This window comes from Stenella coeruleoalba, assembly GCF_951394435.1.
Source record: "Stenella coeruleoalba genome assembly, contig: scaffold_137, whole genome shotgun sequence".
Lineage (NCBI taxonomy): Eukaryota > Metazoa > Chordata > Mammalia > Artiodactyla > Delphinidae > Stenella > Stenella coeruleoalba.
In genome coordinates this window covers 418,830-433,918 of record NW_027646054.1, presented here as the reverse complement: position 1 = coordinate 433,918, position 15,089 = coordinate 418,830, and the positions used below count along the sequence as shown (strand labels likewise).

The following is a 15,089-nucleotide window of genomic DNA, read 5'->3' as shown; positions in this document are numbered from 1 at the left end:
TTTACATCCCGCCCATCAGCATAACAAGGCTCTCAGTTCTCCATGGCCTGTCCTGCCTTTCTGGATTTTACACTTTTTTCAGATGGCCCTTTTGACCGGGGGGATGTGAGACTTCATTGTAGTGCAGATTTCCTTCGCAAGCTTACTTGGTTGGCCAAAAAGGTCGTATGCGTTTTTTCCTGAATATATTCAGGAAAAAACGCATACGCCCTTTTTGGCCAAGTGCATCATTGTGGACGTTCTGCCTCTTTTCCTATGCTTTCAATGCAATTCCAGTCTACCTCCTGAAATCGGTTTCCTGCAATTCTGCCCCGCTTTCAAGTCCTCTTGGCAGCCTTACTTCAGTATATTTTTGGACGATAGCTGTCATTTATAACTCTGCAGGTTTGTGAATTACAGTGCCCCTGAGCTCCTTTCTTCAACTCGCTTTCTTTTGAGCTGGCCGCAACACCGAAAGGATGGCTGCAGGCTCTAATATGGTTCCGGCATGGCACGCTGAGCCTTTGGTTAATTCCTCTTCCTGGTGGGAAAAGAGAGTTAAATTTGCCCGTCCAGACACCTCCAGCTAGTCTCTCATTGGTTCTCGCTATTCCTGTTCATCTTCCGCAGAAATTGCAAACTGGGCCAAACAGGAGGTTAAAGGGACTGACTCTCCAAGTGGTGAGAGTGTTAGTAAAGCGTCTGGAATGCTGCACCCGAGTACCAGGGTACGAAAACTGAGACATATTTGAACACGTCTCCCGATCACATGGTTGATCATACTCTACGTTCCACATGCATGTTTTAGCTGAAGGAAGAATACCTTAAACCTGGGTAGTTGAAACCCGTGGAATGGGTACCATGCAATATGACTTCAAAGGGTCTTCATTTGCTCACCGAACCTCTCCAATCCTATCACTGCTGCGTTTATGCCCCTGTACACATGCTTGGTTCTCTTTCAGGGACATAGCAATCCACAGGTTTTAAGATACTTACTAGTCAGGTACATTCTTAGGCGTTTAATATGCGGTGTTGAGTCCATTTCGTCGAGCAAGGAGTAGCTCTTGTCTATTCCATATTTGGCTTAAGGAACTTTATCTGTGCTCATTTCAATCTCTGGTTTTATGCAGCACCCCAACTCACCTTTCCCCTTAAGCAAGCATAAGTTGGTTTTCTAAATTTGAGACCCTGTTATGTTTTGTAATTCAGTTCCTGTGTAGCCAAGTTTACATTCCGTGTATTAGTGATATCTTATGATGTTTCTTTTTCTGTGTTACTTATTTCAGTTAGAATCATCGTACCTGAATCCACTCATTGTGCTCCTAAGGGCCTGATGACATAGATTTCATTGCTGAGCGATATTGCTTTGTAAGTAAATACCACAACTTCTTTATCCATTTTTCACTTTCTGCGATGTTGAACTTGTACTGTAAACGAGGTTCTTGTAAACAGAGCCGTCCCAAACTTTGGGATGGCTGTGTCTTTTTGAATTTAATTTCCCTAAGCTATAGGACCATAAGTGGAAGTGCCCTAGGCTCTGTTGCTTTGTTTTTTAGATGTTTCAGGAAACACCATACACTTCTCCCGAGTGTCTGTTGGCAATTTACATCCCGCCCATCAGCATAACAAGGCTCCCAGTTCTCCATGGCCTGTCCTGCCTTTCTGGATTTTACACTTTTTTCAGATGGCCCTTTTGACCGGGGGGATGTGAGACTTCATTGTAGTGCAGATTTCCTTTGCAAGCTTGCTTGGTTGGCCAAAAAGGGCGTATGCGTTTTTTCCTGAATATATTCAGGAAAAAACGCATACGCCCTTTTTGGCCAAGTGCATCATTGTGGACGTTCTGCCTCTTTTCCTATGCTTTCAATGCAATTCCAGTCTACCTCCTGAAATCGGTTTCCTGCAATTCTGCCCCGCTTTCAAGTCCTCTTGGCAGCCTTACTTCAGTATATTTTTGGATGATAGCTGTCATTTATAACTCTGCAGGTTTGTGAATTACAGTGCCCCTGAGCTCCTTTCTTCAACTCGCTTTCTTGTGACCTGGCCGCAACACCGCAGGATGGCTTCAGGCCCTAATCTGGTTCCGGCACGGCACGCTGAGCCTTTGGTTAATTCCTCTTCCTGGTGGGAAATGAGAGTTAAATTTGCCCGTCCAGACACCTCCAGCTAGTCTCTCATTGGTTCTCGCTATTCCTGTTCATCTTCCGCAGAAATTGCAAACTGGGCCAAACAGGAGGTTAAAGGGACTGACTCTCCAAGTCGGGAGAGTGTTAGTAAAGCGTCTGGAATGTTGCACCCGAGTACCAGGGTACAAAAACTGAGACATGTTTGAACATGTCTCCCGATCACATGGTTGATCATACTCTAGGTTCCACATGCATGTTTTAGCTGAAGGAAGAATACCTTAAACCTGGGTAGTAGAAACCCGTGGAATGGGTACCATGCAATATGACTTCAAAGGGTCTTCATTTGCTCACGAACCTCTCCAATCCTATCACTGCTGCGTTTATGCCCCTGTACACATGCTTGATTCTCTTTCGGAGACATAGCAATCCATAGGTTTTAAGATACTTACTAGTCAGGTACATTCTTAGGCGTTTAATATGCGGTGTTGAGTCCATTTCGTTGAGCAAGGAGTAGCTGTTGTCTATTCCATATTTGGCTTAAGGAACTTTATCTGTGCTCATTTCGATCTCTGGTTTTATGCAGCACCCCAACTCACCTTTACCCTTAATTAAGCATAAGTTGGTTTTCTAAATTTGAGACCCTGTTCTGTTCTGTAATTCATTTCCTGTGTAGCCAAGTTTATTGCGTGTATTACTGATATCTTATGATGTTTCTTTTTCTGTGTGACTTTTTTCAGTTAGAATCATCGTACCTGAATCCACTCATTATGCTGCTACGGGCCTGATGACATAGATTTCATTGCTGAGTGATATTACTTTGTAAGTAAATACCACAACTTCTTTATCCATTTTTCACTTTCTGCGATGTTGAACTTGTACTGTAAACGAGGTTCTTGTAAACAGAGGCGTCCCAAACTTTGGGGTGGCTGTGTCTTTTTGATTTTAATTTCCCTAAGCTATAGGACCATAAGTGGAAGTGCCCTAGGCTCTGTTGCTTTGTTTTTTAGATGTTTCAGGAAACACCATACACTTCTGCGGAGTGTCTGTTGGCAATTTACATCCCGCCCATCAGCATAACAAGGCTCCCAGTTCTCCATGGCCTGTCCTGCCTTTCTGGATTTTACACTTTTTTCAGATGGCCCTTTTGACCGGGGGGAAGTGAGACTTCATTGTAGTGCAGATTTCCTTTGCAAGCTTGCTTGGTTGGCCAAAAAGGGCATATGCGTTTTTTCCTGAATATATTTAGGAAAAAACGCATACGCCCTTTTTGGCCAAGTGCATCATTGTGGACGCTCTGCCTCTTTTCCTATGCTTTCAATGCAATTCCAGTCTACCTCCTGAAATCGGTTTCCTGCAATTCTGCCCCGCTTTCAAGTCCTCTTGACAGCCTTACTTCAGTATATTTTTGGATGATAGCTGTCATTTATAACTCTGCATGTTTGTGAAAAACAGTGTCCCTGAGCTCCTATCTTCAACTCGCTTTCTTTTGAGCTGGCCGCAACACCGCAGGATGGCTTCAGGCCCTAATCTGGTTCCAGCACGGCACGCTGAGCCTTTGGTTAATTCCTCTTCCTGGTGGGAAATGAGAGTTAAATTTGCCCGTCCAGACACCTCCAGCTAGTCTCTCATTGGTTCTCGCTATTCCTGTTCATCTTCCGCAGAAATTGCAAACTGGGCCAAACAGGAGGTTAAAGGGACAGACTCTCCAAGTGGGGAGAGTGTTAGTAAAGCGTCTGGAATGTTGCACCCGAGTACCAGGGGAGGAAAACTGAGACATATTTAAACACGTCTCCCGTTCACACGGGTGATCATACTCTGGGTTCCACATGCATGTTTTAGCTGAAGGAAGAATACCTTAAACCTGGAGAGTTGAGACCCGTGGAATGGGTACCATGCAATATGACTTCAAAGGGTCTTCATTTGCTCACCGAACCTCTCCAATCCTATCACTGCTGCGTTTATGTCCCTGTACACACGCTTGATTCTCTTTTGGAGACATAGCAATCCATAGGTTTTAAGATACTTACTAGTCAGGTACATTCTTAGGCGTTTAATATGGGGTGTTGAGTCCATTTCGTTGAGCAAGGAATAGCTCTTGTCTATTCCATATTTGGCTTAAGGAACTTTATCTGTGCTCATTTCAATCTCTGGTTTTATGCAGCACCCCAACTCACCTTTCCCCTTAAGCAAGCATAAGTTGGTTTTCTAAATTTGAGACCCTGTTCTGTTTTGGAATTCAGTTCCTGTGTAGCCAAGTTTACATTCCGTGTATTAGTGATATCTTATGATGTTTCTTTTTCTGTGTGACTTATTTCAGTTAGAATCATCGTACCTGAATCCACTCATTATGCTGCTACGGGCCTGATGACATAGATTTCATTGCTGAGTGATACTTCATTGTACGTAAGTACCACAAGTTCTTTATCCATTTTTCACTTTCTGTGATATTGAACTTGTACGGTAAACGAGGTTCTTGTAAACAGAGGCGTCCCAAACTTTGGGGTGGCTGTGTCTTTTTGATTTTAATTTCCCTAAGCTATAGGACCATAAGTGGAAGTGCCCTAGGCTCTGTTGCTTTGTTTTTTAGATGTTTCAGGAAACACCATACACTTCTCCCGAGTGTCTGTTGGCAATTTACATCCCGCCCATCAGCATAACAAGGCTCCCAGTTCTCCATGGCCTGTCCTGCCTTTCTGGATTTTACACTTTTTTCAGATGGCCCTTTTGATCGGGGGGAAGTGAGACTTCATTGTAGTGCAGATTTCCTTTGCAAGCTTGCTTGGTTGGCCAAAAAGGGCGTATGCGTTTTTTCCTGAATATATTCAGGAAAAAACGCATACGCCCTTTTTGGCCAAGTGCATCATTGTGGACGTTCTGCCTCTTTTCCTATGCTTTCAAGGCAATTCCAGTCTACCTCCTGAAATCGGTTTCCTGCAATTCTGCCCGGCTTTCAAGTCCTCTTGGCAGCCTTACTTCAGTATATTTTTGGACGATAGCTGTCATTTATAACTCTGCAGGTTTGTGAATTACAGTGCCCCTGAGCTCTTTTCTTCAACTCGCTTTCTTTTGAGCTGGCCGCAACACCGCAGGATGGCTTCAGGCCCTAATCTGGTTCCGGCACGGCACGCTGAGCCTTTGGTTATTTCCTCTTCCTGGTGGGAAATGAGAGTTAAATTTGCCCGTCCAGACACCTCCACCTAGTCTCTCATTGGTTCTCCCTATTCCTGTTCATCTTCCGCAGAAATTGCAAACTGGGCCAAACAGGAGGTTAAAGGCGCTGACTCTCCAAGTGGGGAGAGTGTTAGTAAAGCGTCTGGAATGTTGCACCCGAGTACCAGGGGAGGAAAACTGAGACATATTTAAACACGGCTCCCGTTCACACGGTTGATCATACTCTGGGTTCCACATGCATATTTTAGCTGAAGGAAGAATACCTTAAACCTGGAGAGTTGAGACCCGTGGAATGGGTACCATGCAATATGACTTCAGAGGTCTTCATTTGCTCACCGAACCTCTCCAATCCTATCACTGCTGCGTTTATGTCCCTGTACACACGCTTGATTCTCTTTTGGAGACATAGCAATCCATAGGTTTTAAGATACTTACTAGTCAGGTACATTCTTAGGCGTTTAATATGCGGTGTTGAGTCCATTTCGTTGAGCAAGGAGTAGCTCTTGTCTATTCCATATTTGGCTTAAGGAACTTTATCTGTGCTCATTTCAATCTCTGGTTTTATGCAGCACCCCAACTCACCTTTACCCTTAAGCAAGCATAAGTTGGTTTTCTAAATTTGAGACCCTGTTCTGTTTTGGAATTCAGTTCCTGTGTAGCCAAGTTTACATTCCGTGTATTAGTGATATCTTATGATGTTTCTTTTTCTGTGTGACTTATTTCAGTTAGAATCATCATACCTGAATTCACTCATTGTGCTGCTAAGGGCCTGATGACATAGATTTCATTGCTGAGTGATATTGCTTTGTAAGTAAATACCACAACTTCTTTATCCATTTTTCACTTTCTGGGATGTTGAACTTCTACTGTAAACGAGGTTCTTGTAAACAGAGCCATTCCAAACTTTGGGGTGGCTGTGTCTTTTTGATTTTAATTTCCCTAAGCTATAGGACCATAAGTGGAAGTGCCCTAGGCTCTGTTGCTTTGTTTTTTAGATGTTTCAGGAAACACCATACACTTCTCCCGAGTGTCTGTTGGCAATTTACATCCCGCCCATCAGCATAACAAGGCTCCCAGTTCTCCATGGCCTGTCCTGCCTTTCTGGATTTTACAGTTTTTTCAGATGGCCCTTTTGACCGGGGTAATTGAGACTTCATTGTACTGCAGATTTCCTTTGCAAGCTTCCTTGGTTGGCCAAAAAGGGCGTATGCGTTTTTTCCTGAATATATTCAGGAAAAAACGCATACGCCCTTTTTGGCCAAGTGCATCATTGTGGACGTTCTGCCTCTTTTCCTATGCTTTCAATGCAATTCCAGTCTACCTCCTGAAATCGGTTTCCTGCAATTCTGCCCCACTTTCAAGTCCTCTTGGCAGCCTTACTTCAGTATATTTTTGGACGATAGCTGTCATTTATAACTCTGCAGGTTTGTGAATTACAGTGCCCCTGAGCTCCTTTCTTCAACTCGCTTTCTTTTGAGCTGGCCGCAACACCGCAGGATGGCTTCAGGCCCTAATCTCGTTCCGGCCCGGCATGCTGAGCCTTTGGTTATTTCCTCTTCCTGGTGGGAAATGAGAGTTAAATTTGCCCGTCCAGACACCTCCAGCTAGTCTCTCATTGGTTCTCCCTATTCCTGTTCATCTTCCGCAGAAATTGCAAACTGGGCCAAACAGGAGGTTAAAGGCGTTGACTCTCCAAGTTGGGAGAGTGTTAGTAAAGCGTCTGGAATGTTGCACCCGAGTACCAGGGGAGAAAAACTGAGACATATTTGAACACGTCTCCCGTTCACACGGTTGATCATACTCTGGGTTCCACATGCATGTTTTAGCTGAAGGAAGAATACCTTAAACCTGGAGAGTTGAGACCCGTGGAATGGGTACCATGCAATATGACTTCAGAGGTCTTCATTTGCTCACCGAACCTCTCCAATCCTATCACTGCTGCGTTTATGTCCCTGTACACACGCTTGATTCTCTTTTGGAGACATAGCAATCCATAGGTTTTAAGATACTTACTAGTCAGGTACATTCTTAGGCGTTTAATATGGGGTGTTGAGTCCATTTCGTTGAGCAAGGAGTAGCTCTTGTCTATTCCATATTTGGCTTAAGGAACTTTATCTGTGCTCATTTCAATCTCTGGTTTTATGCAGCACCCCAACTCACCTTTCCCCTTAAGCAAGCATAAGTTGGTTTTATAAATTTGAGACCCTGTTCTGTTTTGGAATTCAGTTACTTTGTAGCCAAGTTTACATTCCGTGTATTAGTGATATCTTATGATGTTTCTTTTTCTGTGTGACTTATTTCAGTTAGAATCATCGTACCTGAATCCACTCATTATGCTGCTACGAGCCTGATGACATAGATTTCATTGCTGAGTGATACTGCATTGTACGTAAGTACCACAAGTTCTTTATCCGTTTTTCACTTTCTGTGATATTGAACTTGTACGGTAAACGATGTTCTTGTAAACAGAGCTGTCCCAAACTTTGGGGTGGCTGTGTCTTTTTGATTTTAATTTCCCTAAGCTATAGGACCATAAGTGGAAGTGCCCTAGGCTCTGTTGCTTTGTTTTTTAGATGTTTCAGGAAACACCATACACTTCTCCCGAGTGTCTGTTGGCAATTTACATCCCGCCCATCAGCATAACAAGGCTCCCAGTTCTCCATGGCCTGTCCTGCCTTTCTGGATTTTACACTTTTTTCAGATGGCCCTTTTGACCGTGTGGAAGTGAAACTTCATTGTAGTGCAGGTATCCTTTGCAAGCTTGCTTGGTTGGCCAAAAAGGGCGTATGCGTTTTTTCCTGAATATATTCAGGAAAAAACGCATATGCCCTTTTTGGCCAAGTGCATCATTGTGGACGTTCTGCCTCTTTTCCTATGCTTTCAATGCAATTCCAGTCTACCTCCTGAAATCGGTTTCCTGCAATTCTGCCCCGCTTTCAAGTCCTCTTGACAGCCTTACTTCAGTATATTTTTGGACGATAGCTGTCATTTATAACTCTGCAGGTTTGTGAATTACAGTGCTCCTGAGCTCCTTTCTTCAACTCGCTTTCTTGTGAGCTGGCCGCAACACCGCAGGATGGCTTCAGGCCCTAATCTGGTTCTGGCATGGCATGCTGAGTCTTTGGTTATTTCCTCTTCCTGGTGGGAAATGAGAGTTAAATTTGCCCGTCCAGACACCTCCAGCTAGTCTCTCATTGGTCTCCCTATTCCTGTTCATCTTCCACAGAAATTGCAAACTGGGCCAAACAGGAGGTTAAAGGCGCTGACTCTCCAAGGGGGAGAGTGTTAGTAAATCGTCTGGAATGTTGCACCCGAGTACCAGGGGAGGAAAACTGAAACATATTTGAACACGTCTCCCGTTCCCATGGTTCATCGTACTCTGGGTTCCACATGCATGTTTTAGCTGAAGGAAGAATACCTTAAACCTGGAGAGTTGAGACCCGTGGAATGGGTACCATGCAATATGACTTCAAAGGTCTTCATTTGCTCACCGAACCTCTCCAATCCTATCACTGCTGCGTTTATGTCCCTGTACACACGCTTGATTCTCTTTTGGAGACATAGCAATCCATAGGTTTTAAGATACTTACTAGTCAGGTACATTCTTAGGCGTTTAATATGGGGTGTTGAGTCCATTTCGTTGAGCAAGGAATAGCTCTTGTCTATTCCATATTTGGCTTAAGGAACTTTATCTGTGCTCATTTCAATCTCTGGTTTTATGCAGCACCCCAACTCACCTTTCCCCTTAAGCAAGCATAAGTTGGTTTTCTAAATTTGAGACCCTGTTCTGTTTTGGAATTCAGTTCCTGTGTAGCCAAGTTTACATTCCGTGTATTAGTGATATCTTATGATGTTTCTTTTTCTGTGTGACTTATTTCAGTTAGAATCATCGTACCTGAATCCACTCATTATGCTGCTACGGGCCTGATGACATAGATTTCATTGCTGAGTGATACTTCATTGTACGTAAGTACCACAAGTTCTTTATCCATTTTTCACTTTCTGTGATATTTAACTTGTACGGTAAATGAGGTTCTTGTAAACAGAGGCATCCCAAACTTTGGGGTGGCTGTGTCTTTTTGATTTTAATTTCCCTAAGCTATAGGACCATAAGTGGAAGTGCCCTAGGCTCTGTTGCTTTGTTTTTTAGATGTTTCAGGAAACACCATACACTTCTCCGGAGTGTATGTTGGCAATTTACATCCCGCCCATCAGCATAACAAGGCTCCCAGTTCTCCATGGCCTGTCCTGCCTTTCTGGATTTTACACTTTTTTCAGATGGCCCTTTTGTCCGGGGGGAAGTGAGACTTCATTGTAGTGCAGATTTCCTTTGCAAGCTTGCTTGGTTGGCCAAAAAGGGCGTATGCGTTTTTTCCTGAATATATTCAGGAAAAAACGCATACGCCCTTTTTGGCCAAGTGCATCATTGTGGACGTTCTGCCTCTTTTCCTATGCTTTCAATGCAATTCCAGTCTACCTCCTGAAATCGGTTTCCTGCAATTCTGCCCCGCTTTCAAGTCCTCTTGGCAGCCTTACTTCAGTATATTTTTGGACGATAGCTGTCATTTATAACTCTGCAGGTTTGTGAATTACAGTGCCCCTGAGCTCTTTTCTTCAACTCGCTTTCTTTTGAGCTGGCCGCAACACCGCAGGATGGCTTCAGGCCCTAATCTGGTTCCGGCACGGCACGCTGAGCCTTTGGTTATTTCCTCTTCCTGGTGGGAAATGAGAGTTAAATTTGCCCGTCCAGACACCTCCAGCTAGTCTCTCATTGGTTCTCCCTATTCCTGTTCATCTTCCGCAGAAATTGCAAACTGGGCCAAACAGGAGGTTAAAGGCGCTGACTCTCCAAGTGGAGAGAGTGTTAGTAAAGCGTCTGGAATGTTGCACCCGAGTACCAGGGGAGGAAAACTGAGACATATTTAAACACGGCTCCCGTTCACACGGTTGATCATACTCTGGGTTCCACATGCATGTTTTAGCTGAAGGAAGAATACCTTAAACCTGGAGAGTTGAGACCCGTGGAATGGGTACCATGCAATATGACTTCAGAGGTCTTCATTTGCTCACCGAACCTCTCCAATCCTATCACTGCTGCGTTTATGTCCCTGTACACACGCTTGATTCTCTTTTGGAGACATAGCAATCCATAGGTTTTAAGATACTTACAAGTCAGGTACATTCTTAGGCGTTTAATATGGGGTGTTGAGTCCATTTCGTTGAGCAAGGAATAGCTCTTGTCTATTCCATATTTGGCTTAAGGAACTTTATCTGTGCTCATTTCAATCTCTGGTTTTATGCAGCACCCCAACTCACCTTTCCCCTTAAGCAAGCATAAGTTGGTTTTCTAAATTTGAGACCCTGTTCTGTTTTGGAATTCAGTTCCTGTGTAGCCAAGTTTACATTCCGTGTATTAGTGATATCTTATGATGTTTCTTTTTCTGTGTGATTTATTTCAGTTAGAATCATCCTATCTGAATCCACTCATTATGCTGCTACAGGCCTGATGACATAGATTTCATTGCTGAGTGATACTGCATTGTACGTAAGTACCACAAGTTCTTTATCCATTTCTCACTTTCTGCGATGTTGAACTTGTACTGTAAACGAGGTTCTTGTAAACAGAGGCGTCCCAAATTTTGGGGTGGCTGTGTCTTTTTGATTTTAATTTCCCTAAGCTATAGGCCCATAATTGGAAGTGCCCTAGGCTCTGTTGCTTTGTTTTTTAGATGTTTCAGGAAACACCATACACTTCTCCGGAGTGTCTGTTGGCAATTTACATCCCGCCCATCAGGATAACAGGGCTCCCAGTTCTCCATGGCCTGTCCTGCCTTTCTGGATTTTACACTTTTTTCAGATGGCCCTTTTGACCGGGGGGAAGTGAGACTTCATTGTAGTGCAGATTTCCTTTGCAAGCTTGCTTGGTTGGCCAAAAAGGGCGTATGCGTTTTTTCCTGAATATATTCAGGAAAAAACGCATACGCCCTTTTTGGCCAAGTGCATCATTGTGGATGTTCTGCCTCTTTTCCTATGCTTTCAATGCAATTCCAGTCTACCTCCTGAAATCGGTTTCCTGCAATTCTGCCCCGCTTTCAAGTCCTCTTGGCAGCCTTACTTCAGTATATTTTTGGACGATAGCTGTCATTTATAACTCTGCAGGTTTGTGAATTACAGTGCCCCTGAGCTCTTTTCTTCACCTCGCTTTCTTTTGAGTTGGCCGCAACACCGCAGGATGGCTTCAGGCCCTAATCTGGTTCCGGCACGGCACGCTGAGCCTTTGGTTATTTCCTCTTCCTGGTGGGAAATGAGAGTTAAATTTGCCCGTCCAGACACCTCCAGCTAGTCTCTCATTGGTTCTCCCTATTCCTGTTCATCTTCCGCAGAAATTGCAAACTGGGCCAAACAGGAGGTTAAAGGCGCTGACTCTCCAAGTGGAGAGAGTGTTAGTAAAGCGTCTGGAATGTTGCACCCGAGTACCAGGGGAGGAAAATTGAGACATATTTAAACACGGCTCCCGTTCACACGGTTGATCATACTCTGGGTTCCACATGCATGTTTTAGCTGAAGGAAGAATACCTTAAACCTGGAGAGTTGAGACCCGTGGAATGGGTACCATGCAATATGTCTTCAGAGGTCTTCATTTGCTCACCGAACCTCTCCAATCCTATCACTGCTGCGTTTATGTCCCTGTACACACGCTTGATTCTCTTTTGGAGACATAGCAATCCATAGGTTTTAAGATACTTACTAGTCAGGTACATTCTTAGGCGTTTAATATGCGGTGTTGAGTCCATTTCGTTGAGCAAGGAGTAGCTCTTGTCTATTCCATATTTGGCTTAAGGAACTTTATCTGTGCTCATTTCAATCTCTGGTTTTATGCAGCACCCCAACTCACCTTTACCCTTAAGCAAGCATAAGTTGGTTTTCTAAATTTGAGACCCTGTTCTGTTTTGGAATTCAGTTCCTGTGTAGCCAAGTTTACATTCCGTGCATTAGTGATATCTTATGATGTTTCTTTTTCTGTGTGACTTATTTCAGTTAGAATCGTCATACCTGAATCCACTCATTGTGCTGCTAAGGGCCTGATGACATAGATTTCATTGCTGAGTGATATTGCTTTGTAAGTAAATACCACAACTTCTTTATCCATTTTTCACTTTCTGGGATGCTGAACTTCTACTGTAAACGAGGTTCTTGTAAACAGAGCCGTTCCAAACTTTGGGGTGGCTGTGTCTTTTGGATTTTAATTTCCCTAAGCTATAGGACCATAAGTGGAAGTGCCCTAGGCTCTGTTGCTTTGTTTTTTAGATGTTTCAGGAAACACCATACACTTCTCCCGAGTGTCTGTTGGCAATTTACATCCCGCCCATCAGCATAACAAGGCTCCCAGTTCTCCATGGCCTGTCCTTCCTTTCTGGATTTTACACTTTTTTCAGATGGCCCTTTTGACCGGGGGAAGTGAGACTTCATTATAGTGCAGATTTCCTTTGCAAGCTTGCTTGGTTGGCCAAAAAGGGCGTATGCGTTTTTTCCTGAATATATTCAGGAAAAAACGCATACGCCCTTTTTGGCCAAGTGCATCATTGTGGACGTTCTGCCTCTTTTCCTATGCTTTCAATGCAATTCCAGTCTACCTCCTGAAATCGGTTTCCTGCAATTCTGCCCTGCTTTCAAGTCCTCTTGGCAGCCTTACTTCAGTATATTTTTGGACGATAGCTGTCATTTATAACTCTGCAGGTTTCTGCATTACAGTGTCCCCGAGCTCCTTTCTTCAACTGGCTTTCTTGTGAGCTGGCCGCAACACCGCAGGATGGCTTCAGGCCCTAATCTGGTTCAGGCACGGCACACTGAGCCTTTGGTTAATTCCTCTTCCTGGTGGGAAATGAGAGTTAAATTTGCCCGTCCAGACACCTCCAGCTAGTCTCTCATTGGTTCTCCCTATTCCTGTTCATCTTCCACAGAAATTGCAAACTGGGCCAAACAGGAGGTTAAAGGCGCTGACTCTCCAAGTGGGGAGATTGTTAGTAAAGTGTCTGGAATGTTGCACCCGAGTACCAGGGGAGGAAAACTGAGACATATTTGAACACGTCTCCCGTTCCCATGGTTCATCGTACTCTGGGTTCCACATGCATGTTTTAGCTGAAGGAAGAATACCTTAAACCTGGAGAGTTGAGACCCGTGGAATGGGAACCATGCAATATGAATTCAAAGGTCTTCATTTGCTCACCGAACCTCTCCAATCCTATCACTGCTGCGTTTATGTCCCTGTACACACGCTTGATTCTCTTTTGGAGACATAGCAATCCATAGGTTTTAAGCTACTTACAAGTCAGGTACATTCTTAGGCGTTTAATATGGGGTGTTGAGTCCATTTCGTTGAGCAAGGAATAGCTCTTGTCTATTCCATATTTGGCTTAAGGAACTTTATCTGTGCTCATTTCAATCTCTGGTTTTATGCAGCACCCCAACTCACCTTTACCCTTAAGCAAGCATAAGTTGGTTTTCTAAATTTGAGACCCTGTTCTGTTTTGGAATTCAGTTCCTGTGTAGCCAAGTTTACATTCCGTGTATTAGTGATATCTTATGATGTTTCTTTTTCTGTGTGATTTATTTCAGTTAGAATCATCCTATCTGAATCCACTCATTATGCTGCTACAGGCCTGATGACATAGATTTCATTGCTGAGTGATAGTGCATTGTACGTAAGTACCACAAGTTCTTTATCCATTTCTCACTTTCTGCGATGTTGAACTTGTACTGTAAACGAGGTTCTTGTAAACAGAGGCGTCCCAAACTTTGGGGTGGCTGTGTCTTTTTGATTTTAATTTCCCTAAGCTATAGGACCATAATTGGAAGTGCCCTAGGCTCTGTTGCTTTGTTTTTTAGATGTTTCAGGAAACACCATACACTTCTCCGGAGTGTCTGTTGGCAATTTACATCCCGCCCATCAGGATAACAGGGCTCCCAGTTCTCCATGGCCTGTCCTGCCTTTCTGGATTTTACACTTTTTTCAGATGGCCCTTTTGACCGGGGGGAAGTGAGACTTCATTGTAGTGCAGATTTCCTTTGCAAGCTTGCTTGGTTGGCCAAAAAGGGCGTATGCGTTTTTTCCTGAATATATTCAGGAAAAAACGCATACGCCCTTTTTGGCCAAGTGCATCATTGTGGATGTTCTGCCTCTTTTCCTATGCTTTCAATGCAATTCCAGTCTACCTCCTGAAATCGGTTTCCTGCAATTCTGCCCCGCTTTCAAGTCCTCTTGGCAGCCTTACTTCAGTATATTTTTGGACGATAGCTGTCATTTATAACTCTGCAGGTTTGTGAATTACAGTGCCCCTGAGCTCTTTTCTTCACCTCGCTTTCTTTTGAGTTGGCCGCAACACCGCAGGATGGCTTCAGGCCCTAATCTGGTTCCGGCACGGCACGCTGAGCCTTTGGTTATTTCCTCTTCCTGGTGGGAAATGAGAGTTAAATTTGCCCGTCCAGACACCTCCAGCTAGTCTGTCATTGGTTCTCGCTATTCCTGTTCATCTTCCGCAGAAATTGCAAACTGGGCCAAACAGGAGGTTAAAGGGACTGACTCTCTAAGTCGGGAGAGTGTTAGTAAAGCGTCTGGAATGTTGCACCCGAGTACCAGGGGAGGAAAACTGAGACATATTTGAACACGTCTCCCGTTCACATGGTTGATCATACTCTGGGTTCCACATGCATGTTTTAGCTGAAGGAAGAATACCTTAAACCTGGAAAGTTGAGACCCGTGTAATGGGTACCATGCAATATAACTTCAAAGGGTCTTCATTTGCTCACCGAACC

The 15,089-nt window shown here is 44.0% G+C and overlaps 1 long non-coding RNA gene across 2 annotated transcripts in view; it reads left to right on the top strand.

The window, feature by feature from the left end:
* The window catches only part of LOC307181367, a 458,236-nt gene extending 446,675 nt beyond the window's left edge, over nt 1-11,561 (top strand). Inside the window, exons 1-4 of one of the 2 annotated variants that reach the window (XR_013826604.1) lie at nt 4,416-4,508; nt 7,580-7,665; nt 9,157-9,242; nt 10,736-11,561. This is a non-coding gene — a long non-coding RNA (uncharacterized lncRNA). Of the gene's footprint in view, nt 1-4,415; nt 4,509-7,579; nt 7,666-9,156; nt 9,243-10,735 lie in introns of those variants that run through there. The other variant, XR_013826603.1, reaches the window with a different exon arrangement.
* The last annotated feature ends 3,528 nt before the right edge of the window (nt 11,562-15,089 follow it).